Source organism: Grampus griseus, assembly GCF_964374135.1.
Source record: "Grampus griseus genome assembly, chromosome: 3".
In the NCBI taxonomy this organism is placed as follows: domain Eukaryota; kingdom Metazoa; phylum Chordata; class Mammalia; order Artiodactyla; family Delphinidae; genus Grampus; species Grampus griseus.
In genome coordinates, this window is record NC_139019.1 from 163,695,419 (window position 1) to 163,715,495 (window position 20,077).

Genomic DNA, 20,077 nt, shown 5'->3' on the forward strand with positions numbered 1-20,077 from the left:
CCGGAAAAGATCTTTGTCTCCATTTCATTCACTTATTCACTCAACAAACGCTGAGCGAGCAGCCACTGTGTGCAGGCCTTGCACTGGGTGCTGGGGACACAGTGTAAATGAGACATGCGAATGTTTCCCTCTTCGTGGCATGGAGGTTCTAGAGGGTGAGGTAGACGCTGAACAAAATAAGTACATCGTGTGGGGATTAGGAGTTGAAAAGTGCAGTGGAGGGCAATTAAGCAGGAAAGGTATATTCATTTGCTGGAGTTGCCATAACAAAGTACCACATGCAGGGTGGCTTAAACAACAGAAATTTATTTCCTCACAATTCTGAAGGCTGCAAATCTGAGATCAAGGTGTTAGCAGGGTTGGTTTCTTCTGAGGCCTCTCCTTGGCTTATAGATGGCTGGCTTCTCCCTGTGTCTTCCCATGGTCTCCCCTCTGGGTGTGTCTGTGTCCTAATTTCCTCTTCATTTTACCTTAATTACCACTTTTTTTTTCTTTTTTTCCCCAAATGGTAGGAGAACTTTATTTCTTTTTAAAAAGTCCTCTCTTTAACCTGGCCCCTTCCCCCACCACTAAAAAGCAGGTTTATTGCTGAAAAGGAATCCATTTATTTGAGCATACTCTTTTTAGGCAATTTCAATTTCTTCCACTGTCGGAACACTACTCTGTATTTCTCACTGCCAGTCTTCTCTTTAAACACTTTTTTTTTTTTTTCAGGAGAATCTGCATCACCGTCTCTGTTTCTGCTTCTTTATCCTCTCCCATTAGAAGATCCAACCTATCTCCCACTTTCACCATGCTGCTTTTCTTCCATAATTTTCCCCCATTTAGCCTGAGTTCACCTTTGTGGGGTTTACTTTATTTCTTCTGATATCTAGGCCTAGCTTCTGAATAACATCATACCGAAAAGACTGAGCTACTTTTGTTCAGGTCTTTATAATCTTTGACCCCAGTGGGGTCGTCCTCAGGCTTCTCTTCCTGCTCATTCATTATGGTCACTCTCTTCATCAGAGTCCCCTCCATCTTCTACTTTTTGAAGAGTCTTTTTAGTGGATTTCTTAGAGCTTATATGACTTTTGAGTCTTATGGAAAATTGGAAAATATATTCTGGAGATATTAAAAGCCTTGGGAGTCTCAGTGAGACAATGTTACACAAAAGCGTTTTATGGGAATTCCCTGGCAGTCCAGTGATCAGGACTCTGTGCTTCCACTGCAACCGGTTCAATCCCTGTTCGAGGAACTAAGATCCTGCAAGCTGTGCAGTGCGGCCAAAAAAACAAAAATGTTTTATAATGTGACACATTTAACTTGGTACTAGAAAAACAAAAGTATTGATTCCAAGAAGCACAGTGTTCGTGTGAAGGTGTCTCTGCAGAGTCCAATCCAGGCATCTGACTTCCTTTAAACACTGCTGGGCAATCTGACACTAGCCATAGCCATGGTGCAAATGACCTTCCCGGGTCCTCAAGGTCAAGGGAAACTGGACACCAGCATCCTTGAGCTCCCGATCTGCGCCTGCTGCCAGCAGGAGCAGCCAGGCCCAGGGGCAGACAGCCTCATCCCACTGGGCTCCCACGGACCCTACAGCCCCCGGGGTCCACAAGGCATCCCAAGCTGGCCAGACCCAGGCAGGATGCGATAGACTCACAGGGAGACCTGGCAGGAGTGTAGGCAGGGAAGAGGAGCCTTAATTATGTCTTTAAAAGACCTCTCTCCAAATACAGTCACATGCTACTGTGGGTTAGAACTTCAACATATGAATATGGGGGCAGGAGATGCAATTCCGCTCACTGCAGAGGATGACAGGAAGTGATGGGTGGGCTGGTTATTGTATTAAATAGGGGGTCAGAGATGGCCTCACTGAGGAGGTGACATCTGAGCAGAGGCCTGAAGGGAGTGACGCAGTAGTTCTGCTGGGTATCTGAGAGAAGAGTGTTCCAGGCAGAGAGAACAGAACATGCAAAGGTCCTGAGGCTTGGCTGTGTGTGACTTGCTCAAGGAACAACGATGGGGCCTGGGTAGCTGTGAGTGAGGAGGAGAGTAGAGGAGATGAGGGCGGGGAGGTGATGGGGCAAATCACTCAGGACCTTGGTTCTTCTAGGAGTGAGATGGCCCATGGCTTTCAGATCCACAGCTCACCCAACATCATATTTTTAACCTCAGACTGATTTTCTCCACCTATCAGCCCCCACCACTAGCCTCCCAGTGTCTGTCCAAGAAAAGTAAACCCACTGGAAGGCCGGCATGAACGAAGTAGAATTAGGAGCCTAAGTCTCACGCACAAATATTGCAAGAGTCACCTCAACACCCAGAGGTGTAAGGAGATGGGTGCAAAGAACCAGGTGTGGGAGTAGAGGCTAATCTCCCTCCTGACTATTTCCTCTTGCTCAGCTTAAAGGCTTCAAAGAAATGAGAGCTCTCCCAGCCTCTCCTAAGAAGACCAACTCATCATCTCTGATGGTTCAGCTTCCTCTCATCATTCAGGCGAGGGTCAGATGCAGGCACTCCCCATCACAGCTTCCAATGAGGTCTTCCTCGTGGGGCTTTATCTCAGGATGTTTGTGCCGTACGTACAAGGATCTTGACCTATATTGTTTGCCATTGGGTCCCTGACACCTTAAATATTTCTTACCTGAATGAACGGTCTTAGCGCTGCATCTACCCAAGAAAACATCATCAAGCACCTAGAAAACTGCTGCCGGGGCTCCAGGACTTCTCCTAAGTAAGGAAGGGATGAAGCGTGGTGGGAAAGAAGGCTTATTCCAGAGCCTGGTCCAACCCCAGCACACAATCAACTATCTGTGTGGTCCCCAGCCTTACTTAATCCTCTGCGTCTCTGTCTTCTCCTGCACGAGGTGGGGATAATCATAAGTAGTACAGAGAGCCATTGTGAGGGGTCAGTGGGTTAACCCGTGGGAAGGCAGCGCCCTGAGCACAGCACCAGGCCATGGAAAGCGCTTGGTCAACATTGGCTCTCAGGTGGCTATTGTGGCAGGTGGGTGGAGCCTGGAAGCTGGGGGAGGGCGGGGAACAGCTGCTCAAGCAAACACCATCGAGTGTGCTCTGCAGAGCCCTCACAGGTGCTTTTAACAACAGAGCCCCACCTGTCCTGTGTGTACACACAAGAAACAAACACATCCCTGGCCAACGGGCGCTTCCAGCCAGGTGTCCTTCCCTGGCACCTGCGGGGGCCCGTGACGAGGTGTGCTGTTCCCTCTCTCTGTTTGTCCAACCACAGTGCAGAGAAAATGGCAAAGCGTGTGGGGTTTGCTTCCCCTAGAAGCAGCCAGGTTCCACGAATAGACGGTGCAAAGAGATGACAATGAGGGAAAAGCAAATAGAAGGAAAGAAGCGGCATTAAGCCTGAGGCCAGAAAAAAACCTTACTGTTAATGTAATCAGAATAGAACTTCCCTGAAGTACCAGGTATCACGTGTGTCTACTTCCCCGAATCCAAACTGAAACCACACTTGAGAGGGGGGGTTGACCCCCATTGCCAAGCCTGGACCAGCCTGAGTTGCCATAGCAACCAGATGGTACCTGGAGATGCTCCTGATTAATACAGGCTGGTCCAGGAGCTACCGGGGGAAAAGCAGGGAGGGAGGGACAGCAGGGAAGTCTGGGGGCCTTCTGTGTACCACCCCCATATGGACAGGGACATTTACACAGCTGGGCTGGGCACCAGGCTTCACTACCCACAGGTGAAACTACTAAAAATTAGTAAAAGATATGGTACCTAAAAGTAGAGGACTTATGGTTACCAAAGAGGAAAGATAGGGCGGAGGGATAGGAGGGATAGGATTCCTAATTAGGATTTTGGGAGTAACAGACACACACTGCTAAATATAAGAAAGATAAACAACAAGGACCTACTGTATAGCACAGGGGACTATTCTCAATATTCTGTAATAACCTATATTGGAAAAGAATCTGGAAAGGAATATATATATGCATATATATGGCACTTTTCTGTATACCTGAAACTAATATAACATTGTAAATCAACTATACTTCAATAAAAAAATCAATTAAGGGAATTCCCTGGCAGTCCAGTGGTCAGGACTCCCCCCTCTCACTGCTGAGGGCCCGGGTTCGATCCCTGGTTGGGGAGCTATCAATAAGGTCCCACAAGCCACACAGTGCAGGCAAACAAATAAATAAAAATAAAGTGTGATTTTAATACAAAAATTAAGTTAAAATAAAAGTAGAGGAAAAGCGTTCTCTAAAACTTCACAGGCTCCTTAAACACATTAGAGAGGATGGGAACTCAAAAATGCCCCACGAGTTCCTTCATCCAAGAAACAAAAATAAGACCAGGCAGGGCCTGGAATGTAACCCTACAAGGCTTCAATTTATTCACTGGTGTGGGAGGATGTCTTTTTTCTCCATTTGGGAGGAAAATTTTAAAACTAAAAATAGCCAGTAATTTCACTCCTAACTGCATCTAGCCACTGAAAGTCATGTTCATAAAGCTCTATTCATAGTAGCTTAAGACTGGAAACAACCCAAAGGTCCAACAACAAGAAAATAGTAAAATAGGGTGTGATGCATCCATCAAACAGAATACTACACAGCAATGAAAAAGAATATGCCACAGGCAGTGTGGATGAATCTCGCAGACGGACACAGAGCAGGACCCACTGTGTGATTCCACTGATATGACGTTCAGAAACAGGTAAAACTAATCTATGGTGATGAGAGTCAGAATACTGTTGACCTTTGGGGTGGAAGGGGTGTTGGGCTAAAACAACAAGGGAGCCTACTGGTAGGACTGCCAGATAAAACACAGGATGTCTAGCTATATGAGATATACTTATGATAAAAATCTATTCATTGTTTATCTGAAATTCAAATTTAACTAGTGGTCTCCTATATTTTTTTAATTTGCTTAACCTGACAACCCACTGAGGGGATGGAAATTCCTTAAACCTTTACCTGGGTGATGGTGGGAAAACAGTATACAGACGTGTGTAAAAATTCATTTGTGCAGTTTTCTGCATATTTGTTACATCATTACAAATATTTTTAAAGCTAAAATAATCATTAAATTCATTAAGAGAAATTAGATATGCCCTTCCTCCTTACAATCAAGCTTTGAATTGGGCAGAAAAAGGGATATAAGCCAGATATCCCCACCCAAACACAAGTCCCAGAGGAAGTGGGAAATCTACTCCCCCGTGTTACAGATAACACTGAGGTTCAGAGAGGTGCGATGGCTCACTCAAGGTCAATCAGCCTGGAGCAGACAGGTCAGGGATGTAGATGCAGGTTTCCTGGGACTCCCAAGGCCTCTCTCTGAGGTCCAACCCAAAGTCTGACACTGAGCTTTTTCCTTGCCAGGCCCACTTCTCCCAAAACATAAACAATCTGGGGTAGGAAGGATTTTGTCCCCCATGATCTTGGCACATGAGTATGTTACATAACATGGCAAAAGAAAGTGGAACTAGGTTACGTGCTTTAAAATAGGGAGAGTATCCTGGGTTATCCCTATGGGCCCAAGGTCATCACGTAGGCCTTTAAAAGTAGAAGAGGGAGGCAGAAGAATAGGTCAGAGATGCTATGGAAGGTGAGGCAGGAGAGATAAGAAGCATGAGAGGGACTTGACCCATGGTCATCAGTTCTGAGATGAAGGGGCCACAAACCAAGGAATGCTGGTGGCCTCTAGAAGCTGAGAACAACCTCCAGCTTCCAGCCAACAAGGAAACAGGACCCCAGTCCTGCAACAGCTTAATACCAACTTCTGCCAATAGCCTGAATGAAAAAGCAAACGGATTCTTCCCAGAGTGTCCAGAAAGGCACACAGCCCACCAACACCTTGATTGCAACCCAGACAAGCCTATCAGACTTCTAACCCATGGAATCTGTGGGATCATAAACGCATGCTGTTGGTAAGCTAGTCATTTTGTGGTCATTTGATAGGGCAGCACAAAAAAACTAATACACAATCCCAATCATGTAGAATAATTTTTACAAGAATTTGTAAAAACTGTGAGATTATTTATATGTATCCATATATACAGGTATCTATATAGATGCATATATGTACATAAACATATATACATAAAAGTCTGTGACTGTCTTTGCACTTAATAATATATCTTAAGTGACATTCCGCACAAGTTCCTATAGGGTTTTCGAATGACTCCATAGAATTTATCTAGTGTGGACATCAGGCTCTTTTTCATTTTTCGCTGTTCCTCAAAATGTTGTAGCCATCATTTTGTACATAAGTCCCCATGAAGCTGCTACAAGTTTTTCTGTAGGATGAATTCTAGAAGTGGCCTTGCTATCAATATTTTAAAGATTATGTGCGTTTTAAAATTTGACAGATACTGCCACCAAAATGAAGGCAACACCCTGGGGAATAGATAGTGATCGGGGACTAAACTCCCAGCTCCTCTTGAATTGGTATGGCCATGTGACTCATTTTTACCCATGGAATGTGAGCAGAAGTGTAGAGTATCACCCTGGGCCAAAGATTTAAGAAGCAGGTGTGCCCTCAATAAGTTCCCTTTCTCCTCTCCTGGCTAGATATGGAAGACACTAAGGGCCCCCTGTGTGGTAGAGCCACGAAAGCATGGTGGCCTGGGTCCCTGAGTCACTGTGTGGAGGAGGAGAGCCATCCACTGAATAGGAACACCCTCCCAGGGCAATCAGGTGAGTTAGAAACAAACTTCTGCTGTGTTTAACTTTTTATCCAACTGGGAACCTACCTGTTACAGCAGCATTCCTGACTTAGTCAGCTCGGGCTGCCATAACAAAATATCATAGACTGAGTGGCTTAAATAGCAAACATTTACTTTCTCACAGTTCAAAAAGCTGGAAGTCCAAGACCAGGTCAGTTCCTGGGGAGGGCTCTCCTCCTGGTTTGTAGATGACCACCTTCTCTCTGTGTCCTCACATGGAGGAGAAAGAGAGAACGAGTTCTCTAGTATCTCTTTGTATAAGGTCACTAATCCAATCATGAGGGCCCCAACCTCATGACCTTGTTTAAACCTAATTACCTCCCATCTCAAAATACCATCCCATTGGGGGTTAGGTCTTCAACATATGAATTTAGGGGGACATCAGTAAGTCCATAGCCTTTCCCTAACTAATATACTACTTGATGGAAGCAACACTGGCTTCATTCAATGAATGTTTTTCTTGTGCTCTGAAATCTTTGCATTCAAGGGGAATCTACACAGGTGTGGCATCCTGTTGAGAACACCAAAGCATTTATTAAAAAGAGAGCTAATCATGCAGCTCAATATCAAAAACACAAACAACCCAATCCAAAAATGGGTGGAAGACCTAAATAGACAATCCTCCAAAGAAGACATACAGATTGCCAACAAACACATGAAAAGATGCTCAACATCACTAATCATTAGAGACATGCAAATCAAAACCACAATGAGATACCACTTCACATTGGTCAGAATGGCCATCATCAAAAAATCTACAAACAGTAAATGCTGGAGAGGGTGTGGAGAAAACGGAACCCTCTTGCACTGTTGGTGGGAATGTAAATTGATACAGCCACTATGGAGAACAGTATGGAGGTTCCTTAAAAAACTAAAAATAGAGCTACCATATGACCCAGCAAACAATCCCACTACTGGGCATATAACCTGAGAAAACCATAATTCAAAAAGAGACATGTACCACAGTGTTCATTGCAGCACTATTTACAATAGCCAGGACATGGAAGTAACCTAAGTGTCCATTAACAGATAAATGGATAAGGAAGATGTGGTACATATGTATAATGGAATATTACTCAGCCATTAAAAGAAGCGAAAACTGAGTTTTTTGTAGTGAGGTGGATGGACCTAGAGTCTGTCATACAGAGTGAAGTAAGTCAGAAAGAAAAAAACAAATACCGTATGCTAACACATATACATGGAATCTAAAAAAAAATGGTTCTGATTATCCTAGGGGCAGGACAGGAATAAAGACGCAGATGTAGAGAATGGACTTGAGGACACAGGGAGGGGGAAGGGTAAGCTGGGACTAAGCAAGAGAGTAGCATGGACATATATACACTACTAACTGTAAAATAGATAGCTAGTGGGAAGCAGCTGCATAGCACAGGCAGATCAGCTTGGTGCTTTGTGACCACCTAGAGGGGTGGGATAGGGAGAGTGGGAGGGAGGCACAAGAGGGAGGGGATATGGGGATATATGTACACGTATAGCTGATTCACTTTGTTATACAGCAGAAACTAACACACCATTGTAAAGCAATTATATTCCAATAAAGTTTTTTTTAAAAAAAGAGAGCTAATTATAGCATCTCTGCAAGAAATCATTTCCTCTCACCTCTTTCCTCTTGTTCTCTCTCTCAGCCTTCATTCTCTTTCTTCTACTTGTTGTTTGAGCTTCTGTTAGGCAGTCTCATTCCTTCCAGTCTTGCTCTGTGTGCTAAGATCTGTCAATAAGCCATCTTAATCTAGCCCCAGACAAAACAAGGGTTGCTAAGACCCACGGAAAGAAATGGTATCCCCTCCTGAGTTCTAGGCTGAAGAGTGTGAACTTCAACAGACCGTGGATTCTAACAACCAAGGCGAAGCTAATCCAAATGTCATTTTGAACTGACCTTCAAATGCATTCGTCACTTTCCAGATGTTTTATTTGGCTGATAGTAAAAGTGATTTCCGGACCCTGAACAGACAACCTTCAGAGCAGGTAGCCAGGTAAGGAACAAGTGTTAAGACTCTACCTAGAAGTGAAAACTTTTAACAGGGAGCAATAAAAACAAAAATCAACAAGTGGGACTGCATCAGACTAAAAAGCTTCTGTACAGCAAGAGGAACCATCAGCAACACAAAAAGGCAATCTACAGAATGGGGAAGGATATTTGCAAATATCCTTTGGGATAAGGGGTTGGTATCCAAAATCTATAAAGAACTCATACAACTCAGTAGCAAAACAAACCAAAAAATGGATTAAAAAATCGGCAGAGGAACTAAATAGACATTTTTTTCCAGAGAAGACATCCAAATGGCCAACAGTCACATGAAAATGTGCTCAACGTCACTAATCATCAGGGAGATGCAAATCAAAATCACAATGAGGTATCACTTCACACCCTTTAGAATGACCATCATCAAAAAGACAAGAGATGACATATGCTCACAAGGATATGGAGAAAAGGGAACCCTCATGCACTGTTGGTGGGAGTGTTGACTGGTAACAACAGAAAACAATCCAAGTGCACATCGATGGATGAATGGATAAACAAAATATCCAATGGGATATTATTTGGCCTTGAAAAGGAAGGAAATCCAGACACATGTTACCACATGGACGCACCTTGAGGACATTATGCTCAGTGAAGAAGGCCAGTCACAAAAGGACAAGTACTGTTTGATTCCACTTATATGAGGTCAAATTATAGAGGCAGAAAGTAAAATGCTGGGTGCCAGGGGCTGGGAGAAGGGGAAATGGGAGTTAGTGTTTAACGGGGACAGAGTTTCAGTTTGGGAAGATGAGAAGAGTTCTGGAGATGGATGGTGGTGATGCAGAACATTATGAATGTACACAATACCACTGAAGAACTGTTAAAATGGTAAATGTTATGTTATGTCTGTTTTACCAAAAAAAAAAGTGTAGAAAAACTCTTAACAGGGGCTTCCCTGGTGGCACAGTGGTTAAGAATCTGCCTGCCAATGCAGGGGACACGGGTCCGAGCCCTGGTTCTGGAAGATCCCACATGCCATGGAGCAACTAAGCCCATGCACCACAACTACTGAGCCCGTGTGCCACAACTACTGAAGCCCACGTGCCTAGAGTCCGTACTCCACAACAAGAGAAGCCACTGGAATGAGAAGCCTGCACACCACGACAAAGAGTAGCCCCCGCTCACCGCAACCAGAGAAAGCCCGCACACAGCAACGAAGACCCAACTCAGCCAAAAATAAAATAAATTAAAACAAAACAAAAAACAAAAAAACTCTTAACAGGTGATCCAGAAACATCCACCCACCTTCTCTTTTTTTTGGCTGTGCCACGTGGCTTGTGGGGGTTTAGTTCCCCAGCCAGGGGTTGAACCCAACAGTGAGAGCGCAGATTCCTAACCGCTGGACTGCCAGGGAATTCCTGATCTTTTTTTTTTTTTTTTAAATTTATTTTGGCCACGCTGCGCAGCATGCAGGATCTTAGCTCCCTGACCAGGGATCGAACCCGTGCTCCCTGCAGTGGAAGCTCGAAGTCCTAACCACTGGACCGCCAGAGAATTCCACCCCCCATCTTCTTGAAGGTACTTAAATATTCACAGTTACCCTAGAATTTCAGGTTTCTTGCCTCCCAGCATCAAATACCCACTTATTGAGGGCACCGATAAGTAGATCTAGACACAGACCGGAGCTCTCACGCTGATTCAGACCACCCAAAGCCACCCCATCTCAGGCAGTGTGAATTCGCCCCATACCCCACCTTTGCAACGAGAAGCTAAGAGCAAGGTGAAATGAAAAAGCCAGAGCCAACAAGAGCTCTCATCGCTTGGGGCCAAACTCCAGAATTGCCCCACATACAGGAGAACAGAGCTAAATAAAATGCCAGGCCAGATGGCAAAGGCTGAAGGCTAGGCCGAGACCAGCACGCCAGCATAGCCGTGAATACGGCTGCAAAGGTCCATCCCCTGGTGAGAAAAAACCATGTCACAGCTGGTCTCATTTTTCACCCGCTCGTTCAATTGCCCATCACGGCACAGGGATACACACACTCCCTCCCCCCAGGATGAACAGATCCCCTGGCACCGCCGGATGGTTTTCACGGCTTCAGGACACTGACTGGGATTTAGGAAGGAGAAAGGATGGGAGACCTCCAGGGCTTAAGCTGGTGGGCAGGATCCATGCGAGCCACTGAATCTCAAGCTGAATCCTCCTCCCAACTTCAGTTTCATGGCTCTGTTACCCTCCCCATCACTCACTCATTCATTCATTCATTCAGCAATATTCACTAAGCACCTACTGTGTGTCCGGCAGTGTTGTAGACACTGGGGACCCAGCAGTGAACAAAACAGACGTGGTCCCTGCCCTCATGGAACTCACATTCTAGAGGGGGAGACAAACAAGAAACAAGATAAACAAGTAAAATATGCCGATGGAGGAAAGAAAACAGGAGAGGAGGAAAAGGAAGGGGAAGGAGAATGTCATTTAGAGAAGGTGGTCAGAAAAGACCCTAGTGGGAAAGAAGCATTTGAGTAAAGATCTGAAGGAGGTGAGGGAGGAGCCATGAGGGTGGCTGGGGGAAGAGCGGTCTAGACAGAGGCAACAGCCTGTGCAAAGGCCCTGTGGCTGGAACGTGTCTGGTGTGTTCAAAGAAGAGCTAGGAGGCCTGTGTGGCTGGAGTGGAGCGAGTGAGGGGATGAATGGGGGGAGGTGATAGAGGAAGGTGACAGGGACAGATGGTATGGAGCCTTGTGGACCACAGGGAGGACTTTGGCTTTTGCTCTGAGTAAGGTAGGAGGCATGGAAGAGTCTAAGCAGAGGAGGGACTTGACCTGACTCAGGTGTTCTCAGGCATCCTCTAGAGGTCAGATTTGTAAGAAACCCAAAAAGCAGTAGAATTGATCACACCAACCATTGTGGGACTCCCTCTCTCCCTCCTTCACCCCACATTCTACTCATCATCAGGGCTGCTGATTCTACCTCATACTTCCTCTCCCACTTTCCATGGTTCAGGCCCTCATTTGCCCCATGCAGATGGACCGTAATACTTTCCTCTGTGTTCTGAGTCTCTCCTCCCTCCAATTCATCATAGACTATCAGGGCATCTGTTGGCCAATCCCAAAAGGACTCCTCACTTCCAATCCTGAACACATCCCCAACTTCTGCAACTCTTTGCCTCCATCCTGAATGCCCTTCTATCTCCCTACCCCCAAAGTCCAGCTCAAAAGATGCTTCTGCTCTGAAGCCTCCAAGATAATTCGTCAGTGCCCAAACCCCTCACCTGCCCACAAATGCCCATGGCTCTCTACCTCCAGCACCTGCCACTCCCTGCATGGGGCTAGTTCTGGCTGCAGGAGCGAGAGACACGCCAGAGGTGCTGGGGAGTTATTACCCTTGGAAGATTCCTCAACAAATGACTGATGGGAGTTGATAGAGAAATGGCCCCAGCTTTGCAACCAACCTGCTTGGATCCTGGATCTGCCCCCTCCTGCTGTGTGACCTTGGACAAGTCACTTCACCTCTCTGGGCTACAGTTTCCCCATCTGTAAAATGAGGATGATGAGAGCACATATTTCATCGAGTTCTTGTGGGGATTAAATCATTTCATTTCTACATAATGTGCCTGGAACAGCATCCCACACATGGTAATTCCCTAAAGACGTGTTTGATATTATTATGACTGTGGCTACCATTATGATTCCACCCTCTGCTGAATCCTCAAAGCCTAGTACAGTGCCTGGCCAGCAGGAAGGACACAATGAACACTTATTGAAAGGTAGATCAGGGAATTCCCTGGTGGTCCAGTGCTTAGCACTCGGTGCTTTCACTGCGGTGGCCCGGGTTCGATCTCTGGTCAGGCAACTGAGATCCCACAAGCCGCAGGGCCAAAAAAAAAAAGGTAGATCAATTATTCCTCTTGTCCAGGGCAATATCACAATTGGACCCATGTTCTATACGCCGGACACCATTTATCATTCTTAAACTTGCTTGACTCTATTGGTGCTGGAAGGTTAAAAGGAAAAAGAAGAGACTGCCAGGAAAAAAATAATAAAACTTCTCCCAGGGGAGAGTGTTCCTCTAATGTTGGAACATTAGAGTGTTCCTCTAATGTTGCTCCCTTAAACTAAACTGTTAAGCATTTGCTCTCTTCTGTGTTCTCAGGAGTGGGCGGGTAGTTTTACCTACCAGCTGCATCTTTGGAATACTTTTCCTTCGATACATGTTTGTGACTTCTTGGTATTTTGCGTTAGTGGGGATTTCACAATCTCCCTCATTCATTCTGCAACTTCGGCCAGCCAGTGGCTGTGGATGGTTATAAACATATTAATACGTGACGACATTAACTCATTACGATGCTAATTATTAGTCCTGATGTGCTTCGTTTGTTCAGCAAATATTTACTGAGTACCGACTGTGTGCCACTGTAACTCAATTATTGCACATCTTGGGATCTTAAAACTCTCAAGAAATCGTCTAAAAGCTGCATCCCCTTAAGGCTGAAAGAAATTGTAGGGCTTCCCTGGTGGCGCAGTGGTTGAGAGTCTGCCTGCCGATGCAGGGGACACGGGTTCGTGCCTCGGTCCGGGAAGATTCCACATGCCACGGAGCGGCTGGGCCCGTGAGCCATGGCCGCTGAGCCTGCGCGTCCGGAGCCTGTGCTCCGCAACGGGAGAGGCCACAACAGTGAGAGGCCCGCGTACCGCAAAAAAAAAAAGAAAAACAAAATTGTAGTGATGGTTTTTGCTGGGGGGAAATAGCTGGATACCAAAATTGGAACCATTTTTAGAAAAGGAAAAAAAAAAAAAGTGAATAGCCCAGTTTCCAGTCCTGAAAAAAATATTTGAAGATGAGCCTCCCTACACTTTGTTCTTGGTCACTAAGAATTAACATGTGGATTAGTTGGGTCCAGAATATGTTTCCAATACTCATCTGACTTGCATGTCTCAGGGGAGGGAGGGGTGGGACGCGCAGAAGAAAGGGAAAGCTGAAACATGAACTACAGAAGAAATCAGAAGTGAAAAGAAGCCAGACACAAAGACCACCTATTGTCTGACTGTATTTCTATGAAACGTGGAGAAGAGGGAAATCCGTAAAGACAGAAAGCAGATTGGTGGTTGCCAGTCGCTGGGGGACTGAGGAATGAGAATAACTGCTTCATCGGTAGAGAGCTTCGCTTTGGTGTGAAGAGAAAGTTCTGGAACTAGATAGAGGTGATGGTTGCACAACATTATTGAACATACTAAGTGCCGTTTAATTGTTCCCTTTAGAATGGTGAGAACAGTAGACTTTATGTTGGGTGTATTTTACAATTAAAAAAGTAAAGAAATTGGATACACACCTTTGCTCCAGAGAGAAATTTAAAAGTAGTCAAGTATAGCACAGGGAACTATACAAACTATCTTGTAATAACCTATAATGGAAAAGAATCAGAATATATATATATATTCTTTATTTATATATATATATATATATCACTTTGCTGTATACCTAAAACTAACACAACATTGTAAATTAACTATACTTCAATTTTTTCCCTTTTTTTAACATCTTTATTGGAGTATAATTGCTTTACAATGGTGTGTTATTTTCTGCTTTATAACAAAGTGAATCAGCTATACATATACATATATCCCCATATCTCCTCCCTCTTGCATCTCCCTCTCTCCCAGCCTCCCTATCCTACCCCTCTAGGTGGTCATAAAACACCAAGCTGATCCCCCTGTGCTATGCGACTGCTTCCCACTAGTTATCGGTTTTACATTTGGTAGTGTATATATGTCACTTTGTCCCAGTTTACCCTTCCCCCTCCCAGTGTCCTCAAGTCCATTCTCTAGTAGGTCTGAATGGTTAATAAAATAAACAATAAAGAAAAAAAATTTAAAAACCAAATTACATTGATGAACTCTTGCAAGAACAGCAACAGCAAAAAAAAGTGGCCAAGATTTAGTGAGCACCTACTATGTGCCCAGCACTGAGCATCACCTGGCCTGGCCTCCCAGGACCCCTACCACTGGGGTGCCATGGTTAGCCTGATCATCAGCTAGGAACACTGAAGCACAGAGGGGCTGAGTGATGCCCCTAGGGCTTCTAAGACTCTGACCAGCACTTAGCTGCTCCGGAATCCCGTTCAAATGCAGATTCTAACTCAGGGCTGAGTGGGCCCCAAGACTCTGCATTCCCAGAGGGTGCTGGTCCAAGGTCTGCACTTTGAGAAGAAGGTCTGGAGATTCTGACCAGCGGCCCCTCCCACTCGGTTAAGTCAGGCTCACTGTCCGCCATCAGACAGGCTTGGCCTTGCCGGAAGGGGTAGGAGAGCTTGCCAAGAGCCCTTGCCTGTCTGTCACTATGAAGACAGTGAGATTGAAAGATCCTGGAATAGAATCTTCCCTCACTTGCCCTTGGCCATCAAGGGCCCTCTGGTCCTGTAAGCTAACATTTCGAAAAGAATAATAAAATAAATAAGTCAAACCTTCTGCCGGAGCATGTGATGTCCAAGAGCTGCACTTGGCATTACTTTGCAGGTCATTTACCTAGTCATTTGTTCAAAGTCAAATGTGCCCTTTGCCTCCAGAACCCCGGTCCTGATCTTTCCCCTTACTTTGGGGGACGGGGAGGGGCAGCATTGACTTAAACCAGTCTTATCTAGAGGGAGGATGGCATTTGCCCTGAGTGACATCTTTATGTAACTCTGCAAATCCCTGTGTCTTGGAGGAAAGCAATATCAACGGAATAGTCAGCTACTAAGATGGCTGGAGTTGGGAGACTTCCTGCAGCCTGGGCTTGGTATTGGAGGGACTAGAAGCCGAGTAGGGGATGAGGGGCCAGCGTCAGCCACAGACACCCTAGACTCCTCCTCCCCACCTTACCCCCGTCCTCTCCCCACCTAGGACTGTCCTTGAAAGAGCCCGCATGGGAAATGGCAAGTCTGCCCTGAAGTTGTCAACTCAGAACAGGAAACTCAGGATGGAGCCCGGATACCTAGCGGAGACCCCCCACCCTCAATGCACCTTCGCTTGGAGCCAAGGAGAGATGGGGCACACGGATGAGCTCTCCTTTCCTGTCCGTTTACCCTCAACAGAGATTACTACCTCTGGGAAGGTATTCTGTCCTCCTGTTTACATTCTATTCTGGTTCCTTCTCCCAGCTCAGTCTCTCAGGAGCCCCGAAAGCAGGAGCCCCTGCAAAAGGCAGAGGAGCCCAGCCTGCGGGGCGCTTCCCCCTCTGCCCCCACCAGCCGCGGCAGCCACGTGTTCTCTGAAGCTGTCAGCGGAGAGAGAGCGAGAGAGGAGAGGGATTCTGTCTCTCTCACTTCTTGAGAAATGAAAGCCACCCGGAGAGTCAACTCTGTCCAAACATTTTTAAAAAGGGAGAGGTTGGTCTAGAGGGGTGTCAGTGCTGTCTCTGCTTTTCATTTGGAGCAAGGGAGGGGAGAATGTTAAATATTAAACAGAACAACTGGTTTCCTAAGACGGTGTCATTATCCTCAACAGCCATCTGCCATCTCCCTTTTTCCAACGCATTCACGCTGCATTGAGCACAGCAAACAAGGACCCCGGCTACACGGGCGTCGCGAACTTTTGTTTCGGGGACCGCCTCCCGCAACAAAGCTGTAGGCGATAGGGGAGGGGGACGCACGCAAGATTCCAAGTTCTGTCACTTGTCCAGACTGCCTGGGTCTTAAAGCAGAAAGAGACTAATGTAGACTTGAGTGATGGGGTGGGGAGGACATAAAAAAGTAGAATTAGACTTAGCTTGGAAACTATAGTCATTGGGGAAATGTCACATGTCCAGGGCAGTGGCAGAGACATCAAGTACTACAAGGGGGCTAAGGGCAGTTGAAAGAAAATGGATTTTTCATCGAGAAACAAGTATAAGCTGGAAATCAGGGGTCTGCCCCCACAAAGGGAAACTGCCCACCCCCAAAGGAAAGCTATTCACAGGAAGGGGGGTCATTGGGTTTCTACCTTTGCATATGCAGGTAACGTTGCAGCAAGGAAATAAAGATTAGACTGCCTGCAGGACTCTGCCCCCAGGATCTTGTATCGCTCACTCACCTGTATCGCATCGGCTCCGGGGCTCAGGCTGTGTGGTTACTGGGCAGCGCAAAGAGTCCTCCAGCTGCCCTGAAGGTCCCACCTTGTCAGCACCCAGGGCTCCAAGCCAGCTGAAGTCCACGTATCCATTGCCTGCCCAATGGAAAGGAAAAGGGGGCCCCCGAGAGGAGAGAAAGGGGGTGCCAAGAGCAGCTGTTCTTCAAGCTGAGGGCTCCCCACAAAGGCAGGCACCAAGTGGGGCTGCTGTGCCAGCTGCCAGGGGGGAAAAAGAGAAGGAGGAGGAGGTTTCCTTGATGCTGGGAGGAGACAGGGGAGAACTAGCATCACATCAGCTCCTGATCATCTCCAGCAAAGTACTGCACAGGAACCCAGCACAGGGAGACAGATCCAGCCCCCCGGTCCTCACACTGCGTCTCAGAGGAAAATAAAGGGAATTCTTACTCTCATCTCTCCACCCCTTAACACTGCACCTCAACCTCCCAGCACAGGGCAGGACCCTAGTCTCTGGAATGATTCTGTTTATCACCCACTCTACCTCCTTTCAGACCGGCTTCTCTTAAGGAGCAGAGGAAAGGTGGTAACAGGAGAGCTCTTTCTCTTCCACTTAGGGGGTTTGCGGAGGGGGGGTTTGAGGAGGTGGCGTGTGTGACAGGCGTGAAGCAGTGGGAATATGGAATCACACTTATAATTTAACCATCTCCCCTCCGCCAGATTGCAACCTACATTATTATTGACGCCCTTACAAAAACAATGCTAACTGCCCCCCCCCAAGTCTTTTCTGTTCACTCTCGAAACAGCTTCTCCTTACCACCCCACTACCTCCTCCCTTAAGGCGGAGGGGGTTGTATTATCTGAACACAAAGACAGAGAGAAGAAAATTGGAGTCTTTAGATGCAAAAAAGCAATTGATTGCAAGTCTTATAGGTTTGTTTGCTGCATGTGTAGAATTAGGTTTCCAAAAGTGGGGTGACCCTCTTTCTCTTTTTAAAGGGGGCTCCTTTTAAAGGTGAGCAGTATGTTTTTCTTATAAGAGGCATCTACGGCAGAGAGAAGCCCCATGTTTTTCCCAAGGTGGGGTCAAAGTGGGAGGATCCACCTCACGGGGGAAAGTGGCATTGTTTAGACAGTTAGGAGCAATCAAAACTGGGCTGGGTGTTAGGGGATCTTAAAGAATTAGGGTTCACTTTATAAAGCCTGTTAGTAATATTTTGATTTTTTTTTTTTTTTTTAGTCTCTATGTGTTACAGAAGCATATTGAAGTATTTACGGGTGAGGTGATGGGTCGTTTCCAGGAAACCATCAAAACATCCATTGACTGATGAATAAATAAACAAAACGTGGTCCCTCTGTAATAGGGAAGTCACAAATGTGACTCCATATTGGGTCTGTTTCCTTTACTTTAACCTTTGTATTCTATTGCTTTTGCTACAAGTTAAGAAGGTTGCCTGTAGACTGAAATATACTGGATAGCCCATTCTCAAGACTCTGACCTTTAAAGGTATAACACTTTTCCATTCATATAGAGATAAAAAGTCGCAGAACAGAAAATATCATTTGTCTTGGAGGTTTACAGAAACATCGTGACCTGACCTACGTGGACAGATGCAAGAACAAAGGATTCTGGTACCAAGAAGTTTGTAGCAACCACCCCCTCTCCTTTCAGTATAAAAGAAACCTGAATTCTAACTCGGGGAAGATGGTTCTTTGGGATACTATTCCTCCATCTTCTCGGTCTGCTGGCTTTCCAAATAAAGTCGCTATTCCTTGCCCCAACAACTTGTCTCTTGATTTATTGGCCTGTCGTGTGGTGAGCAGTACGAACTTAGACTCGGTAACACCTTTGTGCAATGGAATATTACTCAGCCATTAAAAAGAAAGAAGCATTGATACATGCTACAACATGGATGAACCTTGAAAACATTATGCTGAGTGAAAGAAGCCAGGGTACGCATAGGGGACATAAAAGGTCACACAGGGTACGATTACATTTATACGAAATGTCCAGAAGAGGCAAATCCAAAAACACAGACAGTAGACTGGTAGTTTCCAGGAACAGGGAGATGGGGGGATAGGGGATGTCTACCTTTTGGGGCGATGGAAATGTTCTGGAACTAGGTAGAAGATAAGTGGCATGATACTGTGAATGTATTAAATGCTCTTAATTGTTCACTTTAAAAGGGTTAATTTCATGTGATAGGAATTTCCTGCCAATTTTTTTTTAATGCAACGAAAAAGGGAGGCGAAAATAAACATGACAGCACAGCATTGCTAATTGAAGAAGCTGGGTGATGGGAACAAGGGGGTCCATCATATTTTTCACCATATTTTTCTCTCTGCTTTCTGTATGTTTGAAATTTTTTTTTAAATATGGGGGTGGGGGCTTCCCTGGTGGCACAGTGGTTGAGAGTCCGCCTGCCGATGCAGGGGACTCGGGTTCGTGCCCCGGTCCGGGAAGATCCCACATGCCGCGGAGCGGCTGGACCCGTGAGCCATGGCCGCTGAGCCTGCACGTCCGGAGCCTGCGCTTCGCGGCGGGAGAGGCCACAACAGTGAGAGACCCACGTACAGCAAAAATAATAATAATAATAAGTATGGGGGTGGAAATGGAATAGGAAGAACTCAGCCCATGGTGGTGGATTTGGACCAACAGAAGTGGGGTAGAGGGGGCTTCTCTCTAGGTGAGTGCACCCTCAGCTCAGCAACTAGGTAAACCCTAGGCTGCGAAGCCAAAGTGTGGAGGATGGAGCTGAACCCTGGGGTCCCAACCCCTGGGAGAAAAAACAGACCCCACTCCACGTTATCAGCCTGCAATCTCAGACAAGCCTCAGTCTCCTCATCAATAAAATGGGGCTAATCCTTCTTACCTTGTGGGGATTTTGTGAGAATCACATGAGATTGCATTGAAAAAGAATATCTGGGGATTTCCCTCGTTGTCCAGTGGTTAAGACTCCACACTCCCAATGCAGGGGGGCCAGGTTCAATCCCTGGTCAGGGAACTAGATCCTGCATGCCACAACTAAAATTTCCTACATGCTGCAACTAAAAGATCCTGCACACCACAATGAAGATCCCGTGTACCACAACTAAGACCTGGCACAAAAAACTAAATAAATAAATAAATATTTTTAAAAAAAGAATATTTGCTTCTATGTGCACTAAAACCTTCTCTGGAAAGATGCTAGAGAACTAATCGCAGGGGCTCTCTCTGGGGGTGGGGATCCCACCTGAAGGGACAGGGATGGAGGGGTTTTTCCTGCTTACTTTTTTATATTTAGCAGATTTTGCACCATGTGGGTATAATACAGATTAAAACACTAAATGAAAAAGTGTGATTGTGTACGTCAAGCGCTGGCTCACTTTTTCTGTCAAGG

At 45.9% G+C, this 20,077-nt stretch overlaps 1 pseudogene across 1 annotated transcript in view; it reads right to left on the reverse strand.

The window, feature by feature from the left end:
* Nucleotides 1-604: 604 nt before the first annotated feature.
* The window catches only part of LOC309819965 (mitochondrial transcription rescue factor 1-like), a 97,228-nt pseudogene continuing 77,755 nt past the window's right edge, over nucleotides 605-20,077 (reverse strand). Inside the window, exon 3 of the transcript in view lies at nucleotides 605-1,130. The product of the transcript in view is annotated as a mitochondrial transcription rescue factor 1-like (transcript). The remainder of the gene's footprint in view (nucleotides 1,131-20,077) is intronic.